We start from the raw sequence: 27,077 nt of genomic DNA, 5'->3' as shown, positions 1-27,077 counted from the left end.
TGGAGTTACTGTTTCTTTTCTTTTCTTTTCTTTTCTTTCTTTTTCTTTTTTTTTCTTTCTTTTTTTTTTTTTTTTTTTTTTTTTTTTTTTTTTCAGCTGCAGGAATCTCTGCCCCCACTTTCTCTTCTCACCTAATGAAAACAGCTATTCCAGTTTTCCTGTCTTTGCAAATTTCAAAGTAACTAGTGTGTACAGCAAGGTAGATGTTCTCCTCAAACACAAACTCCTACGGCCGTGAAGCCTCCCTTCTTAGAATTCCAGGCAGATCGAAAGCTATAGACCTGTTAAGTCCATCAGGAAATCATTGACCACATAGACAGGACACTAACTATAACCTCTGACAGACAGGTGGATTTACAGGCAATCACTAAACAAGTTCCTTTATGCAGCTTCAACTGCTCAATTGATGCAAATCTGTATGAAAATGCACCATTAATGAACCATAGTAAGGAAAGCACAAAAATTTTCTGAATGTTGTCAAGGGATAATTTTTCAAAACCTGAAACATGACTTTTCTACAGAGGTGAACATGCCAACGATTTTCTAAACTAACGCGTGTGAGGGAGTCAGCAAATGGCAAAAGTACTCCCAGGAGTCCTTAAGGAGTTACCTTTTAAAAGAATGGAGAGGTGACTCGGCTCTTAAGAGCACTTGCCACTCTTGCAGGGGACCCGAGTTTGATTCTCAGCACCCATATTAGTTGACTTACAACCCTGTAACTGGAGCTCCAGAGAATCTGACACACTCTTGTCTCCCCTCTGAGAGCAGCTTACAAGTGTGACACACGTGAAATATAAGGAAATCTTTTTTTTTTTTTTTTAAGAATGTTAAAATGACACTGCCTAGTTAGGTCTATGACTAGGAATGATGTACTCCAGGGAAACAAACATTACTATGTGTTTTTCTTCTGGACACATATAGTTTAACTCTGGAGTTTAACTAGAACTGGTCAAAACAAGCCGCACTCCCTTAAGTCACCCTTTGGTAGTTCATTCTTTGTTTCATTCTGAAATTTTGTACTTTGAACAGAACATGCTTGCTCCCATCTTAACCTTTATTTAGAGGGCTTTAGTTGTCTCTGATATAATAGACATTTATTTTTTGATCAAAATGAGACACTGGCTGTGACACTCCTCAAACTTAAAACATAGAAGAGAAATGTAAGGTTCATCACTTCATTTCTACACTTACACTCTTTGGTGGCACAATCCTGTACTAATTTCACCCCGAGGAAGAGCTTGAAGCTGACCCCTTCCCCCTCAGCCAGTTCCTACACCCGCTCCCTGATTAGATAGTGAGTCAGCGTAAGCCCCATAGACAGGGGTCTTCTCAAATGACCTTTAGACTTCTACACTGCAGTGTTCAAATGTAGAAGCCAATAACTGTAAGCTTCACTTATCTCAAGGGGAGTCTGCATGGGACTTGACACAACCCTGGAAAATGCAGTGACAAAGTATGGCTCACATGGTCTGGATCTGCAACCTGCTTTTGCACAATCCAGTCCTGACATTTGCGTTTATATTTTCAAAAGCAGTATATACAAATAGAACATATGGCTGTAGTATTTGTTGTCCATCTTTGCTGGTTTCCCCTTCCTTTGCCTGTGAGCATGTCTTCTATCTGTTCCCCTATTGGCATCACCACTAGACAATATGATGCTCCTGCCTCCAGCAACCAATACCAGTCATTTATCAGCTCCTTGGAGAGGGATGGAGAATGGATACCTCCTCCATCCATGATGACAAGAAAGGGCATATTCTTGTGCATGTGTCTATAGCTGCTGGTATGTGCAGTGTGTGTGTGCATGTGTGTGTGTGTGTGTGTGTGTGTGTGTGTGTGTGTGTATGTGTACACATACACATGTTTGCATACGTGTATGGTTGCAATGGCAATGTCATATCCAGGTGGCAGCATTTAATGACACTGGCATATCCTCCACCCAATTCCTTCTGCCCCATCATCTGTCTGTAGCTTGGGCCTTGAGGGCCAGTGATGTAGATGTCCCATTAGGAATGCTCATCAGTTACTAATTCACAACTCTTTGACCAGATAGTTAGTCTGCCTTAGCTGTCACCCTCTGTAAAGGAACACACACGGGTGACCTACGTCTATGGGGATAAACGTAAATATTTAGGAGTCAGTTTAACAGTGTGTCCTTTTAGGGAAACAGCAGAAATGTGTTCTCTACTCGTGGACCTTCGTTCCTAAGGAACTCTTAAGTTGATATTAGTGCTGGTTTGGGTTATGAAGGCTTCTTAGAAACTTCAGGTCATGCTCCAGAGGTACCCAGTGCTGAGACTAGAGAGCCTAGATTACTCATTTGTGACCTCTGAAGCTGGGCAGACTGATTTTCATGGGGTCTGACTGGTACATATGGATTAGATATGGATAGTAGGAAGACACTTGACTCATCTTGCGACAAGGGGAAATTACAAAATACGAATGTTTTAAAGAAGGCACCACAGTTTGAGGGTTATCACAGGCACTCTCCATGAACAGCAAGTAAACTGTCACAAATAGTAAGTGTGCCAGAAGATTCCAAGATAGAGGCTTAGCTTTTCTTGAGTAAACAATAATTGTTACATTTAAAGATACTTGTACATTTATTGCCAACACTTTTTTTCTAATTGTGTATAATCTAAAGATGTTGAAAACTACCCAATAGAACCCTAGAAGGCTTGCATTATAACCACTATATGAAACAGAACATATTATGCATGATGGAATAGAGGTGACTTATTATTTCTATTTTTTTAGATTAATGTGGCTGTTTAATACTAAACTTAGAATTCTGGGGCCACAGATATTCAGTGAAGTACCATATACATATAAGGTAATAACAGATGTATTTTTTATTAGTTTCACTGTTGACATAGATTGTTCTAAGTGAAGGGCCTTTTATAAGTCTTCATGTACAAAGCAACTGTGTTTAGTTTATAGAGAGCAGAATTTGCAGAGTAAATGCCATTTATGTAGTGGTCGGTACCCTAAGTATGTCATGTCATGATCAGAGTTTGCTTCTTCAAAATTTGCTGATGGATTACCTTTTAATATCAGAGAAGAAAATTAGAACCAAATGGAGCAATGCATAAAAAAATGTATATTGTAATATTGTAAGTCATTATTAGATTTTTTGGGGGTTTTGGTGGTGGTGAGGTTTTTTTGTTTTGTTTTGTTTTTGAGTCATATGTATTCGAGGCTGGCCTTGGACATGCTGTATAGCTAAGGATGACTTTGAATTTATGGTCTTCCTGCCTCCACCTTCCCAGTGCTGGGATTATAGATTTGGATGAACCACACTCAGTTTAGGAAGTGCTGGGATGGAACCCAGACCTTCGTGCATGCTAAATAAGCACTCCAGCAGCTGAGATACACCCTGAAGGATAGTTTATGAGCAGCAATAAGGGATGTCACTGGTGCTGAGGACCAAGTACATCTCTTTAGGGTCCCTTAGGGATGTAGTGTATACCCGTGGGATTCTTTACATTCCCTCAGCTAGATTTTTTTATTTAAAATATACCATGCTCCTACAAGCCCCCTTGGGCCACATCCAGACAGAACTATAATAGGTGCCTTATGTGAGGAGAACAGAGGTTTTCCTTGATGGCCTTGGTTGCTCTGTTGTTTAGTTTAAACAGTGTCTCTGGTAAGGGACTTGAGTGTCAGGAATTATTTTGCTCTGAGGTTTTATGTTTCCACCAGACCTCTTCCTGTTGACATTCTCACTGAATCAGAATCACTTGTGTGACATCATAAGCAAGGTTAAGTATAGCAGCAGAGGCCACTCCACAGCGCTGATATATTAATTAATCTTATTTAGGTGTGTTCACTTGGAAACCTGGGAGGAAGCTTGTCTTAAATACCTTTTGTTTTTAGAATGTAATCTGAAAAGGACCCGCGGATTCTTCACCTCGTGAAGGTTCTGGAATAGTCTTTCTGGTTATCTTAGCATTTCAGTCTCTGTGGCATTTTGTTTAGAAGTGGCAAGGGTGGTAGGATCCCCATAGTTTAAAAATATACATCCATGTTCATATGGGCAACGCTGAGGAATCCTATTTTTTTCTCCGTTGATTTGAAAATTGAACCTGTGTGCTGCTACTTCGTGTAATGACAAATATTTAATGTAAAGATGCACGTGGGCCACCTGCTGACAGGAGAATGTACTTGCTGAACTCCCAAGTGGTGTGGAGTCTGCTCTGGCGTTACTACGAGGCTAAAAGATTCAGAAACCCTGAGAAAGGAAACAAAGTATCTCTGACATTGTCTGCTCCTAGGAAATGAGAGGTATTGACAGCACCCAGCTTAGAGGGCAAGACCAAGGGGAGCTAATAGAAGACAATAAGGGGTGAATAGGATCCAGTTATGTACTGTGCTTATCTGAAAATGTCACAGTGAAACTCATTTGGTACAATCAGTAAATGTTCAATTAACATCCCTTTTGAAATGGGGCAGAATCTAACAAGTAGGAGAGAGAATAAATAGCCTTTCCTGTTGATGAATTCCTGCCAAAGATGAGGATGAAGTGCGGTGTTGGCTGCAAAGCATTGCTATCACTTTCACGGTACATAAACCGGCCCCCTGGGTGACATTCAGGGCCCTATTCACCCTGGCAACCCAGACAAAATAGTTACCTCTCTCTAAAATCTCACTTCCTCTCAAACACACAACATAGGCTTGCCCCCCGAACCTTGGGATGGTGAGGAGTTAAATATGCTGCTCACTTGAAGTGCTGCTCCTCCTCCATACACTTTAAGCCTTAGTTTGTAGCCCAGAGTTCTCCTTTATACACACAGGGAGCTTTGTTGAGAATGATCAATATTGTTAGTTTCCATCTAAACTACAGCTTTTATGTTTAGAGCATTATCCACATTCAGTGAATGTTTGAGATAGCTAAACCACAGGTGCACACCACAGAGCCCCCCACCTGCCTGTGTTTTCTTTCCCAGGATTCTCCCACGAACCCTTCAATGCTGGATCAGCTAGGCTTCTAGCATTAGGTTCTCCACATAGCAGTTCCCAGAACACTTACATGGTTGCATATAGAGCAGTTCCCAGCATACTTACACGGATGCACACATAGCAGTTCCCAGCATACTTACACGGATGCACACATAGCAGTTCCCAGCACACTTACACGGATGCACACAGAGCAGTTCTGAGCACACTTACATGGATGCACACATAGAAGTTCTGAGCACACTTACACAGATGCACACGGAGCAGTTCCCAGCATACTTACACGGATGTGCACGGAGCAGTTCCCAGCACACTTACACAGATGCACGTGGAGCAGTTCTGAGCACACTTACACAGATGCACACAGAGCAGTTCCCAGCACACTTACACATTACACGGTTGCACATGGAGCAGTTCTGAGCACACTTACACAGATGCACACAGAGCAGTTCCCAGCACACTTACACAGATGTACTCAAACATAAAGTACCTCCCGAACTTCAGAAGTAGCCGCCAAAGGGTCCTGAGCTGCCTAGCGGGGCACCAGGGACTTTTTTATACAGCACCCATTTTTGTATTGTTATGAGATAACCAACCCATGGGCTTGTTCTAAGACCCCTTTTTGGATTTTTTTTTAACTGTTTGTCTTGAGAAGATGTCTCATTATTTAGCCCTGGCTGGCTTGGCCTCAAATTCAAAGAGCATTTTGTACTTGGTACTGGAATATACCGTTGCCTGCCCTCAACCTCTTGAGTGCATGGACTTAAAGGCATGGACTACCACGCCTGGCTCATTTTCTAATGACTGCCATTCTAACTGGGGCAAGATGGATCTCACTATAGTATTACAGTACATTTCTTTCTCTCTGATGCCTTGTGAAACCAAACATTTTTCATATATTTATTGTCTGTGTTCTTTCTGTCCTTTGACAGAACTGTTCTTTATTTCATTTATTGGTTTGGTTATTTGATTTCTTGCTGTGTGTGAGTGTGTGTGCACGTGAACACGCCTGTTTTTTGTATATTCTAGATACCAGTTTGTCAGATATGTAGGCAAGGATATTCTCTCATTCTTTAGATGACTTCTTCAGGTGATTAACCATTTCTTTTAATATGATGAGGTTCTGTTTGTCAGTCATTGGCCTTATTTCTTTGCCTGGAGTCCTGTTGAGAGGTCTTTGCCTATGCCTGTAACTTGACATATTTTTCCAACTTTTCCCTCTAACAGTCTTTGAACTTTCTTCTAGAATCTGTTATGCATGCCATTTAACCACCAGTCAGTCCTTCCTAATTTTCTCATTTGACAAAGGAAGTCCTGCCAGCTGTCAATGTACTGCACTGAAGCATTTTGTATCTGCACACACTGGAGTGTAGGCAGGCACTACCAGGTCCTTTGCTTACAAACTATAAGCCACCTTAGTTAAATGTCTTCCTTTATAAAAGTTGCCATGGTCATGGTGTCTCTTCACAGCAATAGAAACCCTAACTAAGACAAAGAGTTTCCTTCTGGCTGCTCAGTGAAGGCCAATCTCTGGCAGAAGCAGGGAAATCAGTTAAGAGGCTTCCTGCATCATCCAGTTACACTATTATCATGGAGTGGTTCAAAGTAATAGTGGAGATTGGTCTGGAATACAGGTTAGGGGTGTAGATCAGTGGGAGAACACTCATATGGAATTTACAGGGCCCTGGGATCTATTCCCAAAGGTAGAGATGAGGATGGGATGAATAAATACCTGGAACCTAGATATCTATTATTTTTCCACATCCCTCTTTAGAATAACAGCCCCCAACACTCTGCTGAGGAAGCCAACCTTTGCTGGTCACAGCAGTAGGTTGCTTTTATGTCATGTGAAGGAGTGATACTGGTGTGAACCTGCGCCTTTGTCACCCAACAGGACCCTGAAGTTGTCACACTGCTGTTTGGAGTGCCTGTTCATTACTGGCCATATACCTTTAGGGACTGTGACCTAAACTGTCACTGAGAACCATCGCTTAGTAAAGGCCTGCACTGCCCCTCATGAAGGTTGTACTTTAGTTCACAGTGTGTCTCTGGAAGGCCATGAGGTTGGAAGTGGAGCCGCTGAGTGAATGTGCCTCTGTTAGCCACACTATAAAGGAGCCCACACTTCAGGATAACCCAGTCCTTCTCCTTCCTATCTTCCCAAACTCCTTGTAGAAGACAAAAGGAGATTCTTTTAATTTTCTATGTGTATGCAAGTATCTTAATGGCCTCATACACACCTGTGCTGTCCTTTATCTTATAGCAAAGTGCAGTCTCCTGAGAAACGCAGATCGGTGAGGAGGAACCTATGATTCTCATCTGAATACTAGTTTCACCTAATGTAGCATGAGTTCTAGTTGGTATGAATAATAAAAACACAGAGACGGATATTGGGGTTAAAGCTGAAGATCAGAGAAACAAAGCGACCAGTCAGTAGAGTTCTCACCTCTACCAATGCTCAGACCATCCTGTCCTCAGACTGCATCTCCAGCCTGCACTGCTCCTCAGAATGCACTGAGCTCCTGTCTCCTCCCACCTTATATTCCTCTCTAGTGCTGGGATTAAAGGCCTGGGAACCCAAGTGCTGAGATCCCCTTTGTGTGAGCCATTTCTCTTTCAGACAGATCCACTCTCATGTAGCCCAGGGTGGCTTTGAACTAACAGATATCTTCCATCTGCCTCTGTCTCCAGAGTGCTGGGATTAAAAGTGTGAGCTACCACTGCCTAGCCTCTGTGGCTTGTCTAGCTTTGCACTCTGATCTTCAGGCAAACTTTTGTTAGATCATAAACAAAATATCACCACAACCTAACTCTGAATTCTGAGAGTCAAATGAATATTTCTTGCATGCATGTTTCATAGAGATTTGTTTGCTTTTATTTTATGATTGCCTGCCTGGTGTTCACAGAGGTAAAAAGAGGGCATTTGATGCTCTGGACCTAGAGTTACATACAGGTAGTTGTGAGGTTATGTGTGAGAACCAAACAGGGACCCTCTCTAAGAAGAGCCTGGTCCTCTCAGTGATTGAGCCTTTGCTGCAGCTCTTCTACTGTGTGTTTATAACAACTGAGAGAGTGTCAATCAATGTATATACCAGTTTTCACTCATTCATTCAGCCGTTATCTACTGAGTGCATGTATGCGCCAGAGGCTGCTCTGGGCATTAGAAGGGAGGGATGAATGAAGACAAGGCCCCTGATGCTTAAGGAGTTTACCTTGTCATACAGGAGACAATCCAAACACAAGTGAAAAGCACTCAAACACAGAGCGCAGGTGGCGGACATAATGCTGTGAAGAAAGCATGGCAATGGAAGGGTTTGGAATGGTGTGTGTGTGTGTGTGTGTGTGTGTGTGTGTGTGCGTGCGTGTGCATGTGCATACCTGTGCAAGAGTCAGGACTAACATACGTGTGTGTGCATGTGCAAGAGTCAGCACTAACGTGTGTGTGTGCATCTGGAAGAGTCAGCATTACTGTGTATGTGTGTGTGTGTGTGCATGTGCATACCTGTGCAAGAGTCAGGACTAACACATACGTGTGTGTATGTGTGTGTGCCTGTGGAAGAGTCAGCACTAGTGTGTGTGTGTGCGTGTGCATACCTGTGTCAGGACTAACACATGTGTGGGTGTGCATGTGCAAGAGTCAGCACTAACGTGTGTGTGTGTGTTTGTGTGTGTGCATGCACGCATACCTGTGCACATGTAGGTATGGCATATGTATATATTCTTATGGTTTGTACATGTGTATGTAGAAGAATGCATGTGTGTGCATGTGGAAACCACAGGTTGATGTTGGGTATCTTTCTTGATTATATTCTTTGAGGAAGTCTCTCACTGAACATGGAGCTCACCAATCCTGCTACACTGGCTCCTAGTGAGCCCCAGACATTTCATCTGTTTTCAGCTCCCCAGTGCTGGGGTTACAGATGTATATGACTATGCCTGGCTTTCACATGGTTGCTAAGGACTGAAACTTAGGTCCTTGAATTTGTGCAGCAAGAGTTTTACTCAGTGAGCCATCCTCCATCCCCCACAAGTGGCATTTGTGCAAAGACTAGAAGGAAGTTACAGAAAATATTCTTGTCCACATTTGGATCAAAATGTTCTTTATTTCAGGAAGTCCTTAAACAGCTTTCCTGTCTGACTGTGCCCTAAGTGGTGTTATCCTGTCTCCTGGTAACACTTAATATGTCCTAATCACTCCTGAGTTTGTTCCCCTAGCTGAGACTTTCCGACTCTAGTCTGTCATATCCAGCCTCTTATGGAACCCCTCCACTGGGGCACCTACCATGCATCTCTGTCACCAAGTCCCTTGTGCTTCTCTGCAAACATACTCTTCCTATTGTCTAAGGCTCCTCTGTTCCATTCAGTTTTATAAAAATTAGTAAAAATCTTGGACTTTTCTTGACTCTTCCTAATGCTGTGTCAAGCCCTTCAACTCTAGCCTGAGTTTTAGATACTGGGAAAAACTTAGGAGGGGAACTTAGAGCACACAGACTTTTAAAAATGAGTTCAAATAGAAACCCAAGCAATGATAGAGGTGCCTGCAGGGAAGTATTTACTAGAATAATGAAAGCCAAAGCTACAGGTGTGTGAGCTTAAATTAGACCTCCTGGCAATGTGACATCACCTAAAAGAGTTGTACCCTCAGAGAGGTCCACTCTATGTGTTCCTATGGGTGCTTCCACTAACACTCATTGGCAGGTTGAAGGCTGCAGCCCGTGCATTAGGAAGAGACTTTCAATACTCATGAAATATTATACATAAAATATACCTAACATGTTTCCTGCCTTTGGGGGATGTTTTGAGAAGAGCAGAGGAGCCAGAAATAGTCATCACATTTTGTCTTAAAATTGGACCTTCAAGCTAGTCATAGAAAACCAACACTTTTTTTTTTTTTTTTTTTGGTGAACAAATCTGCAATAAAGCAGAACGCTTGGGAAGGGAGATCCTGGTAATTTTCTTTGGGGGAGAGATGGTTAATAAGTAACCAAACCAAATTAATTTGGACAAGAACAATGAAAGGGAAGTAAGTAGTCAGTGTCCTCCTATTTTAATTTGGTGTTAAGTTTCCCAGTATTCAATTCTCGGTACAGAAGGTTCTTGCTGTTTCACCACACCGAGTTCCTGGAAATCACATCCAGATCCTCCTGAACTAGGAGATTTGGAACAGCAGTTTTTGGGAACTGCATTCTCCACCCAAGGGTTTAGCTTCAAGTAAAGCGGTTATAACCAAGAGTGTAATGTATTAATAGAAGTGATCCTGTGCCTCTGTAAACTCTAGTATGAATGAGTAACAGGTAGATTCCATACTAGTGGCTCTGTGGACAGAAGCTGGATCCTTACAACCTCCACAAAGCTCTTCTCTTAGACTGAATTTCTCTGTCCACAGGCTGGGGCAGAGTGTTCAACTCACAAACATAATTACCATGAATGCAATCCTGAGACAGCTAGCTTCCCAAATGAAGAGATTCTGCTTGTGAAGTGTGATGAGTGTGGACACTGGAATCTTCACAGATTGGAATTGAGCTTTTTGCTCTGCCTTTCACAAAGTTTGTAACGTTGAGGACACTATTTAACTTTGTGTAGGTTTCATCTTCTATAGGGCAAGTCAATGCCTACTTGATAGACTTAATGTAGAGTAATAAACGTAATGACATCGGATACTGTGCTTAATGCAGTTGGCAGACACAACAGCATTATCAGTTGTTAGACCTGCCTTTCTCATTTAACAAAAACAAGATATTCCACTCAAAGGGGGTTTTTGTATGTTTGTTTGTTTGTAAATCAGTTTTTTTTTCTTAGTATGATACTATTAATACTAACCTTCCTTACAATATCTACGATATGGAAATAACCTATCAGCAGATGAATATATCTTTTTTTTTTTTTTTAATGAACCAATTAGTTTAACTGATGCTGCTTACAGGGCTCAGATAAGAGGAATTTACAGGAGCAGGGACAACTTACCTGTGACCACACCACTGAAGAAACAATGTTTCTGGGAAGAGTCAGGCCCCTTAGTCCCCTCTAATGTATAGATTTTTAGACCATAGTATACACCTGCAATGGAACACTTCTCAGCTTTCAGTATGTGAGGGCCCCGATAAACCCTCAAAGTGTCACATTAAGGGAAATGGGTGAGTCACACAGTGACAAATGCTGTGGACTCCACACAAATGCTGGATCCACACCAGTCCAAGTAGGGAGCACACCAGTAGTTCTGAGCAGAAGTGACAAGTGGCAGCTACTGAGCTAGGCATCTCAGTTACAGAAGAAAGCTTTATTTGGGGGTTACAGTTTCAGGGGGTGAGTCCGTGGTGGGGGGCATGGCAGCAGGCAGTAGACAAGGCACTGGGGCCACAGCTTAGAGCTTACGTCCAGATTCATAAACAGGAAGAAGCAGAGGCATGCTGGGAATGGCTGAGTCTTCTGCGGCCTCAAAGCCCACCCCCAGTGACACACCCTTCCAACAAGCCACACAGCCTAACCACTCCCAAATGCTCTCACCAGCTGGGGACCCAGTGTTCAAACACAGCAAATGGGGGCCATTCTCATTCAAACCACCACAAAGAGGTATAACATTTTAGTTAGCAAGATAAATACATTCTTGGGACCTGTTGTACAATTTTACAACCATGGCCAGCAAAAATCACACTGCATAGGTTAGTACTTGCTGAGAAGGTCAATCGTTTATGAAGTTTTCTTACAAAAATGACAATTTTTTTTCAGTTGTGAACTCCCTAGCCTATCTACCAAATCTAATTACTGTCTCTGTTGCCAAATATTAAGTGCTAAGCCCCTGCCTCTCACTGCAATTAGAGCTTACAGTAATTATCTCTCTCACACTTCCTAACACTTACAGAGGAAAATAACTATTCTGTTCAGCCTTTTAAGGGTGAGGAAACAGGAGGAGTGTGTAGTCTACTTACTCTTTTGCAAATGGCAGAGTCAGGATCCTGACCCAAGTACTTCCATGCCAGGGCTACCCTGCCACCTGGTGTGATTCTAAAGTCTTACCTGACTATCACTGGAACTGAGAGCATTGTCCTGTCATAGGGTAAGTTCTCTGCATGTCAAGTCCCAGATTCACTTGCTAGAACCAAAAGGAAAATGAATAATAATAGCAATACTGTGGAGCTATAGTAACTGATTGCCAGTGAGGTCTACCTGCTGCCTTAGTAATTAGTGACAATATTTCCTCACAAAGGTATAAATGAGATGTGGAAAATCTAGCCTTGAATGGTGACTGTGTTAGTTACTTTTCTGTTGCTGTGATGAAACATCAGGGCCAAGGCAACTCAGGAGCAAAAGAAGAATAGATTTGGGTTTGTGGTTCCAGAGGGATGAGGTACTGATGTTGGGTAGCGTAGCAGCAAAGAGAGCAAACTGCAAGCAGAGTAGGGATGTAGCATGAATAAATCAAACCCAGAGACAGACATTGGGGTTCAAGCTGAAGATCAGAAAAGCAAAGCAGCCAAGCCACCAGAGAGCTCTCACCTGGGTAGTGGTGGTGCACACCTTTAATCCCAGCACTGGAGAGCTATATAAGACAGGAGCAGGGACTCAGAGATGACAGTGAGTCTCCAGCTACACTGAGGACACGATCGCCCTAGCCTTGGTAGAGATGAGAGCTCCCTGGTGGTTGGCCGCTTTGCTTTTCTGATCTTCGGCTTGAACCCCATTATCTGTGTCTGGGTTTTTATTATATTTGTGTTTCAGTGAGGTCTTTGGCTCTCAAAGTCCAGTCCTAGTGACACACTTCCTCCAGCAAGGCCACACTCCTCAACCTTCCCACACAGTGCCACTCACAAGTGACCAAGTGTTCAAATGCCTGAGACCATGCAAGACATTTCTTACTTAAACCACTACAGGGGTTTTGGCTTTTATGTTTGTTTTAGGTTTTTATTTTTCTGTATAAAACCCATGCTTTAGAATAAATGGAGACTTGGAGGAATAGGAGTTGGTAGAAATAATACATAGCACTTGGCTTTTAAAAAGTAAGGTTAAGATTTTAAAGGGGTCTCCCTTGATCCCAAGAAGCTCTTGTGAGGTACTGAATTGACGGTGGGTCAGTATGATCTCCAATCCCCTTGGATATTCTGTTTGATCAGTCTATGTGGGTTTTTTGCATGTTGCTATGGTAAAGCTCATTCTGAGGCATGAGAGACCTTCCCGCTGAGGAAGATTTTGTTAATGCTAGAGCCTGCATTTTTGTTTCCACATTTTATCTTGGTGTTACCAGGGCAACCCAAATAATTTCATTTTCTCTTTGAAGTTGATGCCTGTAGGCTGGTATACCTCATGCTGACTCACTTAGTCTCTCACAGGGTTTTGTTTTTTTCTAGTTTAATTCCTGCAGCTACTTTCCCTAATGCTGATGCTTTGTGCTTCTCTTTCAACAGTCATCAGGTGGGTCACTGTTGGTATGGAAGTTAAATATTTGAGGGGATTAAACATCTTATTGCTGACTAGAAAAGATTTATGGACATTCTCACCAGAAAAATGCCGGTTTAAGTAAAGGTGGAGAAAAGTATTGAATATACAGAAGCGTATTGAAGCATCACTCTTCCAAATCTATGTAGTTGTTAGGATTTGAATAGCAAGTTGCAAGAGTTTATGCAAGTGCTGGGGTATAGCCCAGCTGATTGACTACACTGTAAAACACATAAAATGCTGGGATCCGGCCGCAGGCCCACAAAAATACCTGGATGTAGCCCCATGTACCTGAAGTATCAGTACCCAAGAAGTGGGCACAGGCAGATCAGAAGTTGAAGGTTATACTTGACTATATAGCTAGTTAAAGGTTAGCTTTAGCTCCATGAGATGTTGCCTCAAAAACAAAATCACCTAAGCGGGGTTTATATGGTAAAAGTTCTTAAAAATATATCTGAATCTATTCCAATTCTAAGTCCCCGTTGCGAGAGCTAGACACATAATTGTTGCCACTTCTTCATTCCCAGGCAGTCACATATTTGGGTTTTGGTTTTGAGATAGTTTCATATAGGCCAAGCTGTGCTAACTCTTTACAGAGCTGAATCTGGACTTGAACTCCCAATCCCCACCACCACCACCACCTCTCCAGTGCCAGGCTTACAAGTGCCCGTCACCACACATGGCTTACATGGCTTTGGATCTTGTCCTCTGTGGCAGAAGGGAAACCTCCCTCCCAAGAGTTCATCTTGCTCAGATAAGCCCTTCGAGTTTGAATTAGTGTGAAGGGTAGAGAACCAAAGCCAAGGGGTCACGTTCTCAAGCCTCTGCATGGATGTGTGTGGTCACATTCCTGACCTAGCTTCTTGTTTGCTTTCATTCACAGTGATGGGCAGTTAGTAGATTTAAAATGTTGAAAAGCAGAAATGAGAAAGGAGGGGGGAAATAAGAGTAAAGTGGCAACATGGATAAACTTGAAAAACATCCTAATGAAGAGAAATTAGCCAAGCAAGGAAGGAAAACTGTTGCAAGTCCTCACACATTCAAAGACTGATCTCATGGGAGAAGAGAGGTAAATCATGGTCTCTGGAGACTGGGAGATATGGAGAAGTTATGTAGGAAGTCCAGCAGGAAGAGTTAGTTCTTACCTTCTATAGCATGTCAGGATAACTATTTACAGTAGTTTACATGTCTGAATAACTAAAGCAAGAAAACCAAGAGGCTTGCCATGCCATTAAACAGTTTATGGTAGGCTAGGATGTAGCACAGTGGTAAAGTACTTGTCTGGCATGACCAAGGTCTTAGACTCAAGCCCAAACACCACCAAAACCCAAAAATCTGAGAACTTTTTTTTAAAAGACCTATAGCTTACTCTTTTTTTTTTTTTATTTTATATAACCAAGTCCATTTAAATGAAAACAAACATTTATAGACAATATTTGGGAATTTGGGCGTTCTTTCCAAACTACTTCCTGCTGGTAAGGGACGCTGTCATGGGGGATTCAAAGAACATTCAGAAATCCTGGCTGTAGTCTGTCAGGCTGCTTTGTCCAGCTGTTTTGAATGTAGGATCACCTGGTACTCTGTTTCAGGTGGTCTGGCTTGATCAAACCACATTAGTCTGTAAGGAATCCACATCTTTTCATTTTTTGTGGAAACAAAAATAGAAATTCTTTTCCCCAGTAACTTGTCCTTGAACTTAAATTTTGGAGTCAAAGCATTTTTTTTTAATTTATTATTTTACATGTTGATTCCAGTTCCCCCTCCCTCCCAACCTCCTTCACTCCCTCCCTTTCTCCCTTCCTCCCTCCTTCCCTCCCTTTTACCCTCTCTGCCCTCTCAAATGCACTCTAACCACCCTCCCATCCCCCCACCCCAATTCCATATATAGGGGAATGTCATCCAGTAGGGGTCATGTAGGTCTGACAGGTCATTTGAAGTAGGGACTAGGGCTTCTCTCCTGTCTCTAGATTAAGGCAGTTATCCCTCCATGGGGGATGTGTTGGCAAAGTCCTTTTGTGCTCCAGCGATACATCCTGGCTCCACTGTCTGAGGTCCCTTAGACTGCTCAGTCCTTCTGGCTGAGACCCATATTCAGGGGGGCCTGAGTCAGTCCCATGCTGGCTTCCCAGCTATCAGTCTGGTGGCCCGTTAGTTCCTCCTTGTTCAGGTAAGCTGTCTCTATGTGTTTCTGCCGTCTGGTCTTGTCCTCTCCCTCTGCATCTGAGTTCTATTTCGACTCAGTGTTTATGTATGGGTGTTTGCTTCTGTTTCCAACAGGCATTAGTTGAGGGCTCCATGGATAAGTTAGTTGTTGATCTCACTCTCCGGGAAGGGCATTTATGATAGCTTTTCCACGGAAGCTCAAATTATTAGTTGGGAGCAGTCTTGTAGTTCTTTGTGTTCAATTTTATCTTCAAACCAATATTGGATCCCTCTTTTATGTTCTCTCTCTCTCTGTCTCTCTCTCTCTCTCTTTCCTGTCTTCTATTCCTAACCAGGCTAAATCTTCCTGGTCACACATGTTTTCCTTTCCTCCCCTTCTCTTTCTCCTAACTCCCTCTCCACTCACTGCCCCCCCACTCCCCATATGCTCAGGAGATCTTGTCCCTTTCCTGTCTGTGAGAGACCCTGTAAGAATCTCTTAGATTCCTCCTTATATCCTAGTTCCTCTGGTGGTGTGAATTATAGGCTGGTGATCCTTTGCTCTGTGTCTAAAAATCCATATATGAGTGAGTACATACCATATTCCTCTTTTTGTGACTGGATTACCTCATTCAGGATGGTTTCTTCAAGTGCCATCCACTTGCCTGCGAATTTCAAGATACCATTATTTTTTTCTGCAGAGTAGTATTCCATTGTGTAGATGTGCCACATCTTCATTAACCATTCTTCAATTGAGGGGCATCTAGGTTGCTTCCAGGTTCTTGCTATTACAAATAGTGCTGCTATGAACATAGTTGAACAGATGTCTTTGTTGCATGGATGTGAATCCTTTGGGTATATGCCTAAGAGGGGGATTGCCGGGTCCTGTGGTAAACTGATTCCCATTTTCCTGAGGAACCGCCATACTGATCTCCAAAATGGTTGTATGAGTTTGCACTCCTACCAGCAGTGGAGGAGTGTTCCCCTTTCTCCACATCCTCTCCAACATGAGTCATCATTGGTGTTTCTAATTTTAGCCATTCTGGCAGGAGTAAGATGGTATCTCAAAGTTGTTTTGATTTGCATTTCCCTGATAGCTAGGGATGTGGAACATTTTCTTAAGTGTCTTTCAGCCAAAATCTGAGAACTTAAAGCCCATGAGTATATGCCAATTAAAACTGTTTCTACCTGGCGGTGGTGGTGTGCACCATTAATCCCAGGACTTGGGAGTTCAAGGCCAGCCTGATCTACAGAGTTAAGATCCAGGACACCCAAGGCTACACAACACAGTGAAACCCCATCTCAAAAAACTAACAAATAAAAAATGTTTCTAAGCAGATCTAAGGAATATCCTCTGACCAGAGACTAGACAGTAGAGGGCTGTGTGCATTTGGGAAGTGGGTTCCTAGGTAGATGTGCACAGACTGAGTAGGAGAGCAGGACAAACTGGCAGCATGTGGACAGAGGCAGGAGAGAGAAGAGGTCTGTGGCCCTCTTTGTCACCACTTGTGTTTGGGAAGGTGGTGACTGATCCATAAGATGCCAAAACAATGTTGGCTGACTGGGACTATCGTGGGCAACTGAGATGTCCAATGGAGGATGCCTCGACACAGGAAAGTGTCATTGGCACAAGCAGCTGAAAGACAAAGCTGCTTGGCTTCTGCTGGGTGATGGCTTTCACGATTGAGTCTTGGCCACCTTTTGTCAGTTTAGTCTAAAGACTGTCATGCACTGTCCTACTCCTCTGGGGCATGTCAGCCAGCCCCATTCTGTCTTCATCTCTGGGATAGACAATATCCAGTTTATCTTATTCAGCGGAAACAGAAACAAAAATTCATACCACCTCATGGAGAGCCATGTGAACCCCCAAAGAAGGCATCTCAGCTGCCGTGTTCAGGCATCTCTGCTGCATGTATGAAGCATCCTAAATGTGTCCAGCCCATCATGTCTCTCCCAACTGTCATGAGGTGTGGGTGATTCAGTACACCTCTGCATCCCAGTGGGAGGCTCATAAGGACAGATTGACTTACTCACTGCCCTCTCCACATTAGCAGCTCAGAATGTTGCTGACTAGCCTTGTACCTTCCTCAGGCTGCCAGGTCTACTGTCAGGGTCAGTGTTGAGGACAGAGAGGTTGTCAATCACTGCCATTGAGAACCATCTAATTCCAAGATCCTCCATTGATAACCTGAGCCCCTGCACTTCCTGGGGAAGAGGAAGCCAAGGAGGCCCTGGCTTTCACCTCCCCATCTCCAGTCCTACTTGCCACCCACAGGAATCCAGAGGGTGACCTTGCCTTGGGTACAAATGAACCGACCTATCCTTCCACAAATTACCATTTCTCCATACATAGGGCATTGTTATTTATTTCACAGTAACTTTTATGTCTGTGTAACCCTTCTCAGGCCCAGGGAGCAGTGGCCCATGGTAACTTTTGAGGATAACAGCGCAAACAAAAGCAAACATCAATTGCTCTTTCTCTTGGCGCTGGGCCTGTTTTCCACCACCCAGAAGATCATCCTTTAAATCCCCAGTTCCTCTTCAGAGCTACAAAGGCTTTTCATCTTTCAAGTGCTTGACTTTTAAGAGTAATCTTTTTTGTTGTTGTTGTTCATGTCCTACTTTGTTTTTCTATGAAGTTTAGGTTTTAACTGAATTTCTCAGATTTCCCATGCTAGTTATTTATGTATGTATGTATTTATTTATTTGTGAGACAGAGTTTCACTGTAGCCATCACTGGCCTCAAACTCATAAGGCTGGCTTTGAGCTCAGAGATCTGCCAACCTCTGTTGCCTAAATGTTGGAATTAAAGGTGTGCACCACCACACCTCCCCTAGGATTAATATTTTAAGCCTTTCAGCTTAACGACTCTTTGTTGTTGTTTTGGGACAGGGTCTCGTGTAGCTTGGGCTGATCTAGAACTAGCTGTTTAGCCTAGGATAACCTTCAACTCCCATACTCTCTTCTGCCTTGGAAGTGTTGGTGGCAAGACACATTTCACACGATAATCCAAGGTGACACGCTCGGTCCCTTCCAAACACACTTTTTATCCAGTTGACAAATTTCAGATCAGAAAGCATCTGTAGATGCTACCAGGCGAGCTGATACATCAGTAGGCTCATGAATCTTGTTTTCTGGATCTTTCAACAACTTTTAAAAATAAATGTGGCAAGGCTATAGTCACTTCTGAAATGAATTTTTTAAGTTCCAACCCAAGATTTTTACTAATAATAGCACCTGGCAAATAACCCCTTTCTAAATGGTATGCAGTTTTTCTGTGAGGGTGGCAGTATGCCAGGCGTGGTGAGGGAGGCCTGAAATCCCATACATCTGGTAGGCTGAGGCAGGATGATTATAAAGCTACACTCTTCCTGAGCCACAGAGTGAGTTCAAAGCCAGCCTAGGCAACATAAAGATGATCTAAAGCATTAGAAATTAAAGAAGGGTTATGTGGATTTAGCTCAATGGTAGACTATAAGACTAGTGTGTGTGAGACCCCTAGCACCGTATGCACACATGCGTAAAAGAAAGAGAAAAAAAAAGGACATGTGTCTTGTATCTTAGTTACTGTTTTAAGGCTGTGATGAAACACACCAAGGCATTTTTAGAAAAAAGCATTTAACTGGGGGCTTGCTTATAGGTCAAAGTGTTTGTCCATAATCATTCATGGCCAGAGGTCAGGTGTGGTGCTGAAGCAGTATCTGAGAGCTTACGTTCTATTCTGCAGACGGATGGACAGACAGACAGACAGACAGATTGGGCCTGGCTTGGGCCACCCTCTGTGACACACCTCTAGGAAGGCCACACATCCTAATCCTTCCTAAACAGTTCACCAGCTGAAGATGCATTCAACTGTATGAGCCTCTGGGTCATGCTCATTCAAAGCTCCACCCATGGGAGGAATGGTGAGATAGCTAAGTAGTTAAAAGCATTTGTTCTTTCGGAGGACCCAAGATCAGTTTCTAGCACCCACAGGAGAATTCACAACCATCCATAACTCCAATTCCACAGGCTCCAGCACCCTCTCCTGACCCCTCCAGAACCAGGCACGCAGACGTTATACACACATCCATGCAGGCAAAACGGTCATACTATGTGAATAAATAAAATAAAATCTAATAAGTAAATAAATAAATAAAGTGGAATTGTGTTGCCTTTTACCCAAAAGTATGTGATTTTTAATTTTTCTTCTATTTTGTTTTTAATCTTTTAAAAGTATTTTTGTTAATTCTTTGCATGTTTCATTCCTCCTCCCCTTAATTTCTCCCAGATCCACCCACCTCCTTTCCCTTCCCCAAGTTCATGTCCTTTTTATTTTTCCATAATTATCCAGTCACTCCAATTTATGCTGTCCATATTTTGGGTGTGAGGACATCCAGTGGAGTGTGGTCAACCTACTAGTAACCACACCCTTAAAGAAAACTGACTGTTCTTCCCCTAGAAAACATCAGATGTCCAGAGCTTCTCAGTGAGGGGTGGCAACTCCTGATCCCCTTCCTGTTTCCACACTATCAGGTTTGATCTGTTGTATGGGTCACACAGGCAACCTCTGAGTCTGACCTTCCCCTTGCCCTTTTGATTTTAGTCTTTCCACCCCCTCTTCTGTGATGGGCCCTTAGTCTTGGCGGAAGCCTGCTGTGTGACTGAGCAGAGTCTGCAAGCTTCTGCATTAACCTCCACCCACTGTGAAGGAGAACTTCTCCAATGAGGTTTGAGAGCTGCATGGGTCCCAGTTTGGAACTGTTTGCTTTATGTTTTTTTAATTGAAAAACATCCATCTTCAGAAAGAGTTATGTTTTAATAATAAGTCATTTTTCCTTATAGATATTTGATACAATCCAGCTATAAAAGACCAGCAGCCTATTGGCTACATCCTTCCCTCTAGACCTTTCACTGAAACTGTTTTGACGGCCTCCCCCAGTTACTGGGATTGATGGCCCTATTGTCTGTCTTTACATTTGATTGCATTTAGCTTCACCTGGTGGAAAGAAAACAGGAACTCTTGTGGTATCAGATTCAGAAAAGATGTCCCACCCTAATCCAACTGTTATTTATCCAGTAGGCACCAAGTTTTACATTATATATTTACCAGAGGGATGGTCACGGATATCTAGATTTCAGTTGCGTCCACGCCTGTTTGAGTAATCCTGATGAGTTCTGTCCTGGTTCTCCTGAACTTCGCCTTTTTGCTAGAGACTCAAGAACCTAGACCTCATCCTTGCATGGACTTGACTGCACATGCCTAACAGGAGAAACTCATCAAGAGCTGGTGGGAGATATGAATAGATTCATTGCCGGTACGCTCAGCACACAGATTCCCAGGATGCATGGGCAGAGAAGAGAATTCCAAATACAAGATTTGTGTTAAGACCAATGTATTAGCTGGGCCTTGGTGGCTCACACCTTTAATCCCAGCACTAGGGAGGCAGAGGCAGGTGGATCTCTATGATTTCAAGGACACCCCGGGCTATACAGAGAAACCCTGTCTTGAAAAAGAAACAAAATGTATTAAGGGTCTAGAGAGATGACTCAGCTGCTAAGAGCACTGGCTGCTCTCCCAGATGATCACTCTGTGAGTGCCAGGCATGCACACGGTGCATAGATTTGCATGCAGACATTACACCGAAGCACATAAAATGAACTTTCATTTAAATAGGATCTTCCTGTCATCCCCTGGCCTGTCAATCTCCCGATTCCCACAGGATCAGGTCAGAAGGTAAACTAGGTCTCTGGTAACAGTAATGTTACTGTTTTTAACCTAGCTAGAAATTTAATTTTTTATACCCCCTACCCTTTTTAAGGTGCTTGTCTTGTATATACAAGGCCTTGGCTTGGATTCCCCAATGCCACCTGGGTGGGTGATTGGGTGAAGAAAGGAAATGGGGAAGTTTGGGCCAGAAATTGGCTACACTTGGGTTGACTGATCCTCACCATCCCCCCATAAGTATCTCATAAACAAGTTAAAGTTACCTTTGGAATGGAAATGATAGCACTCCCTGTAGAATCATTCACAGTTTAGCTCAGCGTCATTTCTTGCAGCCATTTAGTGCTCTGGGTGAGAAATAAGGAATAGAAGGGAAGCCTTACATTTAGGTTTCTCTAAACTTCAGAAGTTAAGCAGTGAGTGGGGAAATTTGAGATTTAATGTTTTGGAGAACGGGCTTCCAGACTTTTCTGGTTTCCTGTCCCTTGAAAGAATGGGTTCCTAAGTGGACAGCTCCACCCAGCCTTGGTAGACAGCTAGGCTCAGCCTTGTTTGGCCTGCCCTGTGTGGCCCTGTGGGACTGCTTGGAACTGATAGTTGCTATGTGTGTGAGCTACCAGTCTGCCCGGAAGGTAAACTGTATTCACTGAAGGAGATAAATCTGCAGATTGACCATTACTCACATATGTATGTGAATTGTACATTTGCTTTTTTGACATGTTGAGGTGGATAAGGTACCCTGAAACATTGTCAAAACCATAGACGTTGATTCACAAGGCATGTTTAAGGGATATTTAGAGGGTGGGACTCCTATTGAGGTCAAGTCATGTGTGCACACCATCCAGATAGATGGTTCTAGTTTGAATGCTAGAAAAATAAAATAAAATAAAGAAGGCCAGTGGAAGGTATGGGAGAGCTGGCTCTGATGGCATGGGCCCCGGAGAGCTGGCCCTCCCCTGAAGGGTGGTCCTAGTGGCCCAAACCCACCAGCTCAATCACCACCCAGACCCACATCCTGGGCCTTGGGTTAGCCTACCCTAACATCTGTCCTATCTGTAGCCTGGTGGAGTGCAAGAAAGGACTGATCCTGTGGAACCATAACCATGATTCGGGCAACAACAGGATATCCAAGAGGAGTTTTGGTCAGGGTCTGGCGATGACTGTGTGCCAGAGCCCTGAACCAGACCTGTATCTCATTGCAGTGCGCATTTTGTGGGTGGAGCTGACTGGGAAAGGGGGTATAGTGGGTGACGTATTGCAGCTCCTGGTGCCACTGTGATGAATGCAGCGGGTGTTGGAGAGATGGAGGAGTGAGGCGGGCTTCTTTTAAAAATTAATTTTGGGGGGCATACTGGAGGGGTGAGGGCAGATATGGAGGGACTGGGAAGTGAGGTGCATGATGTGAAATTTCCAGAGAATCAATAAAGAATTATGTTTGCTTTTTAAGGCCAGTGGAGGGACTAGGGGTGTATCTCGATTGGTAGAGTGCTGGCCCGCCGTGCTTGTTGCCCTGATTTGGCCCCCAGCACTGTCTAAACAGGGTGTGCTGAACACACCTGTAACACAGCACTAAGAGGTAAAGTAGAGCTCAAGGTCATCCTTGGGACACTTAGTGAGGTCAAGGCTACTACCCTTTCTCAAACAAACACATGGAATACAGATTGGCAGCCGTGTTGCAGACAGCCTGTGGGTGTGTTCAGAACCAGAGACCAGGAAAAGAAGCCTTACCCTCATGCTGGGCCATGGTCAGTGTTTAAGAGGGCGTTAGACTGCCACTTAACCTCAGTTCACCAGGCATCGCTGAACATAGGTGCACTTGAAATATATATATATGAGCATTGAGTGGTTAATGTCATGGTGACATCCCTAAAGCTTCTTAGCAAACATACCCCAAAAAATGAAAGCCTTTTCAAACCCCAGCAGGCTCTGGAAATGGAGAAATCCAGACTCAGTTTTGAGCTCTTTCTGTTGTTGCATTGGCTCTTCCCTTGGGGTCAAGCTGAGATTTAGGAACACATTCCTATCAGCGCACTGTCTCCAGCAATAGTGACAGGCATCAAGTGGGTTTCACCAACCCTCGGCTGTGATACAAGATCTAGTAGGTCTTAATAATAAAAGCCCAGAGTCAGATGTAGGGGGAAATGCTGAGAGGTCAGAGAGATGAAGGAGCAAAACCACAGCCACACCTTACCTACTCAACTTCCCAGCCGAAAAACACCGAGTTTCTGTTTTTTCCTGCCTTATCATTTCCTATCTAGGCCCAGCCAAATCGCTTCCTGTCTGTCTGTAAAGACCTCCATACCTCTCTGGTAAACTAGTGGGTAGCTCTGCCCTCTCTGATCTTCAGGCAAACTTTGTTAGAATATGAATAAGTTATCACTACACTCAGCTTTGATATGATACATAGTTTCTGACTCCTTTGCTCTTCTCAGGCATTTTCTCTGATACCAGATGTGTTTTATTTGATCGCTTTTTACAATATTCATCTATGTGTTTATGCATTTGGTTTTCTTTATTGCAATATCAAGTTTTTAAGAGAGTAACATTAGTGGAAGGATTTGGTATTTACTACAAATTGCTTCATTGGGTATGTGTATCTGTGTGATTTCAACTTAAGGAATATGTATTAATAATTTCTGAGGCCGGATGTTGGTGGCACACGCCTTTAATTCCAGCACTTAGGAGGCAGAGGCAGGCAGATCTCGGTGAGTTTAAGACTAGCCTGATCTACAAGAGCTAGTTCCAGGACAGGCTCCAAAGCCACAGAGAAACCCTGTCTCGAAAATCCAAATAATAATAGCAATTTCTGAGACCCCTCTGTTTTCTAGAAGATTCTGAGATAAGTAACATATACAGTTTGTCTCTGTTGAAATAAAGTAAATCTCAAGTGCAAATCAACTCTGGTTAGAAAGAAGAGCATTGCAGTGTCGGATTGTGGGAATCCAGCTAACAGGTCCCCTCCCCTGAGAGAATATGGGGGGGTTGTGCCTGGTCTGTTGTGTTCTTCTTTATTCCCTGAGCCCCTGGCACAGTTCCAGGCATATTTCACTCTCATAATTCATTTATAGCAAGCCGATTAGTAATGAAGTGGCTCATGATTTCGATGGGGAGTTGCCCCAGACAGCTAATGATCAAATATATGACATATTTTCAGTAGCTTCAAAGGGCAGTGACTATAGAGTTCCCAGAAACAAAGCCAAGGCCTTGGCGTGCAGCTTGCAGCACACATTTACGAATGGATTGTTCTTAAGTAGTCAAAGGAGATGGCTGGAAAGGAAGGTGGTCTTTTCCCTGGTTAAGACAGAACCGAAAGTGCTAAATGGTGATTTTCACTTCCTGCCCTTGGAAATCATGGGAAGTTTAAACTGAAGACTTTTTATATACGATGGATAATTGAGCCCCACTCATGGAAACACAGGAATGTATGAAGAGATCCAGGGAGCCGGTAATACAGAGGTGCCACTTGGGTCACAGGGTCAACTTTACCTTTAAGCTTCCTTTGAGTCGACCACTTTAATTTCAGGACAGCCTGAGTGTGGTATGAATGGCTTTAAGAATCATTTCCACTTTGATAGCACTTGAGAAATTTCATTGCTTACGGTCAAACAAAGGCTGTGGCAGCAGGAGAAATTCCACTTCAACTATTTGTTCAGAACTCTTTAGGTTCTGTCAACCCTCCTCAGCATCCTGTGACCTCATCAAAGAACTCCAGCACAAGAACTTCACCTGGAAGTTCCGGTTCTCCGCTTGCTAGCTATCGTCCTTGATCAAGCATCTTGTCTCCCTTGGCTCAGGTTTCTCACCGCTAAAATGATGGTATGAGCGGGATGACCTACCTCCTGGTCCCTGTCAGTTCTAATTTGTAATGCACTTAAGGCTTTTCTCTTTTAACAAAAGTGTATTTCTGTAGCATTGTATCATCATAACCTCTGGTGGATTTTTTTAGAAAGATGTTGTCATGTGTACCACATAGTAAGACTCTATTCAGAGTCTGTTGCTGGGAAAATGAGCCTCTTTCATCGTCTTCACGATGCTGAAGAAAGGCCACTTGTTTCGTGACAGATGCTTTGAGTGCATCCCTATGACTTCCTTTCACCTGCGGGCCCGTTTGGTACAAATGGAAGAGTCTGTGGGTGTAAAGCCACATGTGCCTTCTCCATCCTGGTATCCATTGTGCTTCTGACCTGGCCCTACACAGAGAGACCATCTGTCTGTGGTATTCCCCTAGACACGTGTTGATTTTTCATGACTGTTGTAAAGTTGAAAACCGTTTACCCCTCTTCCTCACTAGAATTACAAATATTCACTATTTTATGTGTATGTGAATATTTGTAATTATACACACACACACATATACACATCTATATGGGATGTTTATGCAGTGTGCACATGTGTGTATGAGTGAGTACACTGCAAAATACATGCAGAGTGCAGAGGACAATATTGGGTACCTTTTCCTGTGACTCTCTACCTCATTCATGTGGGACAGGGTCCCTCACTAAACCCAGTACGAGGCAAACTTGGGTCCTTGTTCTTGCAGAACAAGAAGCACCCCATCCCACTGAGTTATCTCCCCTAATGTGTTAATTTCATCATATATTGTTCCTTATTTTCTACGTGTTTTTAGCATGCCTGTGAACAAAATTGGACTGAAAAGACGAACTGTCTTTGTGAAACTTCGGTTGTCATGGAAGGAAAGAAGCAGCTCAATAAGAAACTTGTCTTTTTGACAGGTTAACTATGTATATGAGAGACAGGGAGAGTGAAGAGTGACTCAGATTGCGGTCCTTGGTCGTTGGAAGGATACCATTGTCATTATTGAGCTAGGAAGTTTACATATGAATCAGGGCTTTGCTGTGAGGGTGGGAAATGAGGGCTTGACATGGGCAGATTTTGGAAAACCAAGTTTGGCTTATCTAGTGGGTAACTGAGTGAGATGTCAAATGGGTAGCTGGATATTTGCATGAGATGAAGGCGCAGCCATGTGGTAGATTTGATGTGGGCGAGAAGAACAGTGATGGAGTTGCCCAAGGAGTGAGGCAGTGAGGGCAGAAAATCACCACTTTATCAGTGGTCACTCTAAATAAAGGAGGAGATGCAAAGAAATGGGAGAAGCAGCCAGGGAGGTCAGAAGCAACCTGAAACTGAAAGGAGAATGAATGGTTCCCTGGTGTCAGGTGCTGCTGAGATAATGAAATTGGAACATTTCACCCGTACCCACTGCAAGACAGCAACAAAACAACCACTGACAGGGCTGGGAGTGACACACTTCCTCCAACAAGGCCACACCATAGTGTCACTCCCTATGGGGGCCATTTTCTTTCAAACCACCATACCTCACGGGCATGCTTTGGCTCCTTAGTTCACCCTCATTGCCCATAGTAAAGCATGAAGCCTAGGAGAAACCTCAGCCACTGGCTCATGGAGTCTCACCTGCTGTGAGTTCTAGACCCTTGCTTTTCCAAGGAAAACCATCAGTAAGGACCAGTGAGCCTCTGTCTTGGTAGCCCATGGAGCCCCACTAGCCCACACATATAAGGGACCCCACAAAGTCAACAATTTGTGATGCTAACATGTCCTTTGCCTTTGTCACTGATTTTGCAAAATCAGTGGTGTGTAAGATGCGTTTCATACATCAAGATGAAGAACTCAGACTGGAGGGAGGAGAGTAGTCTTTCTAAGCACACAGTTACCTTGTTTTATTTTTTAAACTCGGTTTCATATAGTGTCCCTTTGACTCAATAGAAGTTATTGTTTTAGTTACTTCCATCTTTTAACTAGATGTATTGATGACCCTGTGATTGCATGGGAAAGATGCAGAACACCACAGAGTACAGAGGTGTCT

The 27,077-nt window shown here is 43.3% G+C and overlaps 1 protein-coding gene across 2 annotated transcripts in view; it reads left to right on the top strand.

Annotated features, from left to right (window-relative positions):
* Lrrc8c (leucine rich repeat containing 8 VRAC subunit C) overlaps window positions 1–27,077 on the top strand; it is a 76,266-nt gene that overhangs the window by 15,480 nt on the left and 33,709 nt on the right. The window contains exon 1 of one of the 2 annotated variants that reach the window (XM_051198147.1): window positions 24,949–25,048. The exons of the other annotated variant lie outside the window; for it this stretch is intronic. The gene's annotated coding sequence lies outside the window, so the exon portion shown is untranslated. Of the gene's footprint in view, window positions 1–24,948; window positions 25,049–27,077 lie in introns of those variants that run through there. 2 annotated transcript variants of the gene reach the window in all.

Source organism: Phodopus roborovskii, unplaced genomic scaffold, assembly GCF_943737965.1.
Source record: "Phodopus roborovskii unplaced genomic scaffold, PHOROB, whole genome shotgun sequence".
Classification (NCBI taxonomy): Eukaryota; Metazoa; Chordata; class Mammalia; order Rodentia; family Cricetidae; genus Phodopus; species Phodopus roborovskii.
The sequence above is the reverse complement of the archived record's forward strand: the minus strand, read 5'-3'. Positions and strand labels throughout refer to the sequence as shown.